The sequence below is a fragment of the Palaemon carinicauda genome, chromosome 18, assembly GCF_036898095.1.
Source record: "Palaemon carinicauda isolate YSFRI2023 chromosome 18, ASM3689809v2, whole genome shotgun sequence".
In the NCBI taxonomy this organism is placed as follows: Eukaryota; Metazoa; Arthropoda; class Malacostraca; order Decapoda; family Palaemonidae; genus Palaemon; species Palaemon carinicauda.
The window spans coordinates 108,473,457-108,481,871 of NC_090742.1; positions in this window are offsets into that span (position 1 = coordinate 108,473,457).

Here is an 8,415-nt window from a genome sequence, read left to right on the forward strand (position 1 = left end):
TCAATCAGTACACAATTCTTATATAGTAAAAAAAACATAGTATTTACTGGATGGATGAGGTAGACTGTCCATGCCAGCTGACTGGCTATCAATGATGGTTTATTCTGCCATCAGTATAAATAGCTCAGTGGCATGGTTGGTTTCGACCTGGCCTTTCATTAGAAGGGGCTAGCGTTCGATCCCAAGTATGAGGTAGAAATCTATTTCTATTTAAACACGATGTTGTGTTGATATTTATCCATATTGACTCATTAGGGGTAATTTGAATGAATTACTACCAATTGTGTCACGTGGTGGGCCAGGATATCGGGTAAAACTCGCTGGTAAGAGACTGATGTCTCGCCAGGTAAATCCTCGGACAGCTGGGTAGCGTCAGGTTCCGATATCTTTTATGGCCTCTCATGGCATGGTTGGTTTCGACCTGGCCTTTCATTAGAAGGGGCTAGCGTTCGATCCCTAGTATGAGGTAGAAATTTATTTCTATTTGAACACGATGTTGTGTTGATATTTATCCATATTGACTCACTAGGGGTAATTTGAATGAATTAGTACCAATTGTGTCACGTGGTGGGCCGGGGATATAGAGTAAAACTCGCTGGTAAGAGACTGATGTCTCGCCAGGTAAATCCTCGGACAGCTGGGTAGCGTCAGGTTCCGATATCTTTTATGGCCTCTCGTGGCATGTTGGTTTCGACCTGGCCTTTCATTAGAAGGGGCTAGCGTTCGATCCCAAGTATGAGGTAGAAATTTATTTCTATTTGAACACGATGTTCTGTTGATATTTATCCATATTAACTCATTAGGGGTAATATGAATGAATTACTACCAATTGTGTCACGTGGTGGGCCGGGATATCGGGTAAAACTCGCTGGTAAGAGACTGATTTCTCGCCAGGTAAATCCTCGGACAGCTGGGTAGCGTCAGGTTCCGATATCTTTTATGGCCTCTCGTGGCATGGTTGGTTTCGACCTGGCCTTTCATTAGAAGGGGCTAGCGTTTGATCCCAAGTATGAGGTAGAAATTTATTTCTATTTGAACACGATGTTGTGTTGATATTTATCCATATATATATATATATATATATACAGTAGGGTCCCGAATTACACGTGTTCAATTACGCGATTCCTCAATTACGCGATCGATAGTTTTTAAAAATTAATTTTCCTGTATTTGCGAGGAGCATTCTAAATCCGCGAGTCAAGCACCGCGAAGCATAGGAAATCTATTGTTTTCTTAATTGTATAGGGGGGGGGGTGATGGTTCCCCGATGTCTGAGAAGGGGGGGGGGGAGAATGTGAGAGAAAGATTTCTGTTCAAACATTTTAAGACTAGTTTTGGATGAAAAATGTTAAGGTTTGCCCATCTGTTGTGTGAACTTGTCGCTAGGCCTAGCCTAACTGTCCAACACCTATATGTATAATATTCCATATTTGTACTAATTAATTTTATACTTACGTTGTGATTATGGTGAAAAATCCTTATTCATTAAACTTTAAATTAAAAACCATCAAAATAAAGACTATTTTATATCATGCTACTGCCAAACATGTCACCACAACCAAACCCATTACTTTGTTTAGTACGTTCCATCGCCGATCATAACGAACTCGCTAACCAATTTTAACATCTGTCTATAGGTTAACCTTTGCGGCAAAAGATATCTTACCAGGTACTATGTAATAATAATGTTATAATTAATGTTTTATTTATCCTTAGAAAATCAAAATATATGAAATATGAGCAATTTTGTTTCGTGTTGTTTTTTTTTCCTAAAAAACGCCTTCTTAAAAGGAAAACGTTTTTTTTTTACGTTTCATCGTCGATCATAAACGCATTTACTCCTGAAAGTGATATTGAAGAGCTTTTACTAAAGATGTTATTATAAATAAAGATTATAAATAGGTGGTAAAATATCTATAATTAAAGTGTAGCAGCATCAAGAAATGTTGGGGTTCGCCCTTTACATAAGAATGTACTGTACATTGGATTAGACAGAACGTAGAAAAAATCAATTAGGGAAAAATCGGTATTCGATATCCTCTTCATCAGCATCGTCATTCGTCAATCGGGCTTTTTATTTTTTTTATTCTCAGTCGCTAACTAGTTATCGCACTGCCAAGATCTGCACACATTCCGATAATTCACATTTGAAGGTTTTCTGGAGAGGATGGATAGAGAAAATACCGAACTATATAAAATGTTTTTATAACCTGTTAAGCGTCACCCACGTGATAAACCGTTCACCACGATCTACTCGGTACCGCCTTCAACTGTATATTCCGTTCATGACTTTAATTGCCTTTTACAAGCCGTCAGTCTCGTGATGTTACTTAACTCGTATAGTAAGTATAGGATCACCACTTGGCAACACTCTCAGCATATGGGGACTGTGAATAGAAACTTATATGATGTCTGGCAACTATTTTTCTGAAGGTAGCTTGATGTTACAAAACTCTGGTTTGAACTGGTTTCCTATCAGTGCGCTCGGGCGTTCATGCAGAAGTGGTTATTTGTTGTTCCTTTTGTAATGAAAGGTCTAAAGAGGAAGGTTATTTCTTTAGATGAAATAAATGATATTCTTGTTGTGGAATTTGATAATGATAACCTGTTTGATAATGAGAGCACTAGTTCTGAATCCTCCAGTGATGAGTATATTGAAGAAACAAAGTTTTCTTTCGATGTCGAAAGCGAAAATGACTTCTCATTACCGAATGACTGGACAACGAAATTTCACAAAACTATAAAGGGAAAGGAAACGCCGAGAGAGAGAGAGAGAGAGAGAGAGAGAGAGAGAGAGAGAGAGAGAGAGAGAGAGAGAGAGAATAAAGTGGATAAATAATGTACAAATGTATGACGAACATATTTGAAAACTATACAGGAAACGATATGAAGAGAGAGAGAGAGAGAGAGAGAGAGAGAGAGAGAGAGAGAGAGAGAGAGAGGAGAGAGAGAGAGAGAGAGAGAGAGAGACCTATCCCTTTCCTTTTGTTGCTTATCCAGGCGTAAGATTTACGATTGAAGATAAAAAGAACCCATTAGAATATTCAGTATTATGTAGCCATTTGAAATTAAATAATAGTATTAATTGTTTTTTTTACTCAACCATTTAATTAATATCCCTACTTTTAACTATAATTACGAATTATAAGCATAAAGAAATTATATTAACTTTGAAAAATTATCATTAGTGAAATGACCGCTCAGGGCAAAAAAAGCGTGATTATCGTACAGCAGCCTATTGCACACTTGCGCCTAGTGGCCGTGTTTACGTGTGGGAGTGTCATCATGGATATACAGTACTATACTGTAATTTTTAACTATTGCTAGATACGTACTGTATCAAACCTTGAAAACCCTTTTTTGTTTTTTGTATCTATAGGAAATAATTCTACATCATTCGGAAAATACTGAAAACAGTAAGCTATGCATAGTACAGTAGTAAATACTACAGTCATAGAAAATTATCAAAACTTTAACAACTTTTTATTGTTTTATTTATCCATAAAAGAAATTTTGTACAGTATTTTATAAAAAAAATCTATAAGAAGGATTTCTTACAGTATTGTTAAGATAAAAGCTACAGTATATATATATATATATATTTTTGGGCTCAAGCCATGTCGTCCTGATGGAAGTTCCTTAAAGGCAGCTTCCTAGGGTATATTACAACTACGGCGATATTCCCAGAGAATTTACCTTCAGGTACCCAGAATTCTAACTCCTGGAGCGAGTATCCCTAAAAAAGACCTTAGGGATATCGTAAATATCAGTGGACGTATTCTTGACACGCCTCATAGCAATCTATACCCCGAATAGAGTTAACACTTCGTAAGGGTAAAATGGCAAGAAAACGAAAACGATAAGAAAGGGGGGAGCCGTTCATAAGGCATCCCTCCTCCCCGTTTCGAAAGCGTGCCCTGCGCCGCTCACGGCGCCATCTGTATTCCTTTTTGCGTAGCTCTACGACTCGGTGTATTTTTCCCTGTTTACTACCCAATCTTGGAATTTTCTCGTTAATAATGCTTTCTCCAACTTCTTCTGCCTCGGATAAGTTGAGTATTATTTCTTTTATGTATAAATGTAGGCTCTTGGTTAAAATTAAAGTTATTAAAAGAGTTATCTTTGATACAAGAGCTGTTGCCTGCTGGAGGCATCATGGATGCTGTCGCTCGCTAGAATAGGATTTATTTGTTAGCAAGAGCGACGTTCCCAGCCCCCTTTGCGCTTAAATATTAGCTACTTAGCTTATTTAGGAATTCTGTTATGATGCGATAGTAGTGTGCCTGGCGAAATTGCCAAGGCTACCAACACTAGTCTTCGTAGGCTAGTTGTTGGCCTATGTACTTCCTGCATGATAATTAGTCTTCCAAATGTGAATTTATTGCTTTAAGCGTTAGGCAACGTTATACATATTAGTCCTTTTCGAGTACCTTCCAAGATAGTATTGATGTGAGTTTCGGTGAATTAGGTAATCGATTCTCTTAGTGCCTAGGCTAGGTTGTCTTGGGTCATTATAATATTATCTGTTCCCCGTTTGCTCCCTTCTCTTCGGGGAAGGGGCAAACCCTTTCCCTCTGTTTAAGCCTTGGGCTTAACTCTAGTGGTTTATTTGAATTAATCTTCAAGTGTATCTATGCTGGAGTAGTGCTGTGCTTTCCCGTTCCAACAGTGTTGGTTCAGAGGGTGACAGTACAACAGTGTTTAGTCTGAGCCCGGTTTGTCTGGCATGGGGCAGAGTCTCCCCTGCCGATTGACTCGGGCACTAAGGGTTACCCCCTTAGTCCACCTTGTTGGGTTCCAGTAGTGATCCCTTTACTCGGTGACTCTTCAGACTGTCCTTGCCGTTCCGGTCTCGGGATATGTTCCCTTTTCTGGAAAGGCAATTCCTTCCTTGCCGTGGTTCGTGGGAGGCAGCCAGTAGTGCCGGCCTCCCTCTCGGGTCTTTCTCTAACTGAGATGAACTGTCTTAGTTGGGAATGACCCTTAACCAAGGTAAGGTTGGATAGGACCCTCTGTCCTTCCCTTCTCTTTTTCCGTTCATTGTGTCAGTCGTCTGCATCCTTGCCTAGCCTAGGTTGGGATGAGGAACTGACGTGGTCTCCTGTCGGCCGGCAAAGTGTGCCGACCGGCAGAGACCATTACTGTGAGTGCTGCCCGGTCCTTTCTTGGTCCCTCTATCGCTGCCGTCTGAAAATTCAGTAGGCAGCGGTTAGGAAGCTTGACTTAGTGTCTCCCCCTTCCTTTCGGCACTCTTTCGGGTGCCGGGCCCAGAGACTTATAGTCTCTTAACCCGGCACTCATTCTTTTGTCTTAGTATGTGTTGTCCTTGCCGTCTGCCGGCCTACAGGCCGGCCGTCGGTGGGGAGGGGTGTTCTCCAGTTCTCTTGCTGTCGGTCGGCGTTGGGTGTATACCTTTGCCGGCCGGTCTATTGCTCATCTGCCGGCCACTACAAGTGGGGCCGGCAGCCGAGCGCTGCCTAGTGTGGGGGCCAGCCGGCAGGGTTTGTTTACTGCTGCCGGCCGGCCCGCGACACTGCCCAGTCAGCCGGCCACTAAATATGATGGCCGGCAACTCAGTGCAAACCGGGTGGCTACGGTCTGGCAACCACTGCCGGCCGGTTCAGGCATGGGTTCTGGAGTTCTCCCCAATAAAGGTGATCTGATGTTGTGTACTTGAGATCTACCTTTCGAAAACAAGGGGGGGGGGGTGCTGAGCGGCAATAGCCGGCTGGCACACCACCCTCAGGTACTGTATCAGTCCTCTCTTGGTGGTATATTCAACCAAGGGAGTTCATGATGTAGTAGGTTACAACACTGTCTTTTTCTATCTTACTTGTGTTACTGGTATAATCACCTGGTGTCGCCTTACAAGGATAAAAGATAATTCTTTTATTCCTGGCCAGAATGGTATTATTTTACCTTAGGTGTGAGCTACACCTAATTTCCTTTGGAAATACGTTCTCTGGTTATTCTAGTAAAGACTAACTATGTGACTTGGCTGGTGGGCTTCCACAGGTGTTTGTGTGGGTTTCACAAGTAGGTGTCTTTCCCTTATTCTTGTTGAATACTCATTTGTTACATGTGAATTAAAATTCACTTGATATTCATGGAAATTTTTCTTCTTTTACAGGAGGAGCATCCGAAGTGTGATAGTGTCTTCTGCAATGTCCGCAGTAAGAACTTTTGCGGACATGCCTCGTGTAGGAGACACGCGGCTTGTGCAGCCTCCAATGATGAACATCGTTACTGGGATCCGCAGGTATGTGCTGTATGTACTAACCTGCTATCAGAGGCTTTTGAATCCCCTAGGTCGGCGGAGTCAAGAGATGCAGCGAGGGAGAGGCTTCGCGTATGGGTAAGGGGTTTTCAGAAAAACACCACTGGACCTTATCTTCCTAACGAGAAGATGAGGGCATACCTTTTTCCCAAGGCTTCCCCTGATGCTGTTGTTCCCCAGCCTCGGCCGGAGATCCCTCTGATCCAGATCCCAGTGGAGGAGGATGTCGCTGACGCCTTGCAGGACATCCAGTTGGACGACAAGATGTCCGACTTGTCCGATCGTGCGGAGCAGGATCTCCTCGCAGAGGGCGAGGAGCAGGATCGAGATCCTATTGCCGTGGAGGAAGAGGTTCCCGTATCATCAGACGTGCCGGTTCAGGTCCCTGAACCTATCCCCTCTACCTCGTCCGCTCTTCCAGCAGAGCTTGGACAGGCTCTCTCTTCCATTGTTGGTATGATCCAACAGATGCAGAGGGAGAATAATCAGAAGGCCGCTACTTTGGAGCTCCAGATGCAGAAGATCACAGCATCACGTGGACCTCCAAAGAAGCTCAACGTTAAGGACCTTCCTCTGTGCTCGGATGCCAACCCGTGGAGATATGCCGAGCACATGCCGATGACGATTGGGAAGATCGTCATGTCGGAGAAACTGGGTTCAGTTCCCCTTGAGGAGGTGGAATTCTGGCCCAGTAGAGGGGCCTACCCGGACTGCTATGTCCGCTTGAAGAAGGAGCCGGCTTCGAAGGAGGAGACGGAACCAAAGGAGGTGATTATCCTGGATCACTCCAAGGCTCAAGCCACTTAGACAGCTGCTTTAAAGGAGAGGGGGTTCTCGAACTCGAAGGTTGCCGCCTTGAGCAAGAAGCACCCCTCCTTTGTATCCTCCCCGGCTAGGGCCTTCCCCTTTATGCAAAAGGGGTTTGCGGCCGTCATCAAGGCGGTTGAAGCTGGCAAGCCGTGCCCGTCTTTGGAGGAATGTAAACCTCTATCGCTGGCACTGCCAATGGATAATAAGGACTGGAAGGAGGTGCACCTTACTTTCTCGGTTGGGAAGTTGGACGCCGACATTGCAGGACAGCAGTTCGGCGAAAACCTTCCCAAGTTGTCGGAATTCCTTCTACGGAGGGAATTGGACACAAAGGAGCGCCTGGCAGCCTCGATGTCTCTCCAGACCAACATGGAGACGATGGCTAGCGACCCCAAGATGCCAGAGATGTTCATGGTTATGGCCAAAATCCATCTGGCCACAGTAACCAAGGACCTCTATTGCTTTGTTAAAGCAAGGAGAGCCTGTAGGGAGTTTGTGTTCGCCTCGGCCACAGTGAGGCACGAACCCAAGAGGCTAATTTCATCCAACATCTGGGGTAAAGATCTCTTTCCCAAGGACGTGGTCAAAGAGATCGTGGACAAGGCAGCCACTGAGAACCGCAATCTTCTCCTGAAGTGGGGCCTGTCCCTTAAGAGGAAGTCTTCTCCGGATGAGGGCCCTCAGCCGAAAGGAAAGGCGAAGAAGTCAAGGTTTTCCTCCCGTCCAGCCAAGTCCTTCAAACAGCAAAGACCACAGCAGCAACAGCCAGCTTTGCCTCCGGTTCCACAACTGGTAGCCCAGACCCCGACCACCTTCCAATGGGTTCCCCAAGCCATGTCATCAGCTTCCCCTGCATTCAATCCCGTGTTCGAGGGACAGTCGACCACGTTTCGTGCAAGGCCCAGAGGAGCAGCTAGAGGGTCATCAAGACGCCCCTCTAGGGGACGAGGATTCAGAGGTGGTCGCGGCCAGGGAGGCAAGACTGCAGGACAGTCAAAGTGAAGTGTCGCCGGTAGGTGGGAGACTTCAGTATTTCCGGGATCGCTGGACCTTCGATCCCTGGGCCCACAGCCTTCTCAAAAATGGACTGGGTTGGAGTTGGTACAGTACTCCGCCCCAGTGCCCTCAATTTTTCCAACACTCCACCCCCGTTTTGGAGGAGTACACCCAAGATCTGTTGGAGAAAAAGGTGATCAGGAGGGTAAAGTCCATCAAGTTCCAAGGGAGGCTGTTTTGTGTTCCCAAGAAAGACTCGGGGAAACTCAGAGTCATTCTGGACTTGTCACCACTCAACAAGTTCATAGTGAACCACAAGTTCAAGATGTTAA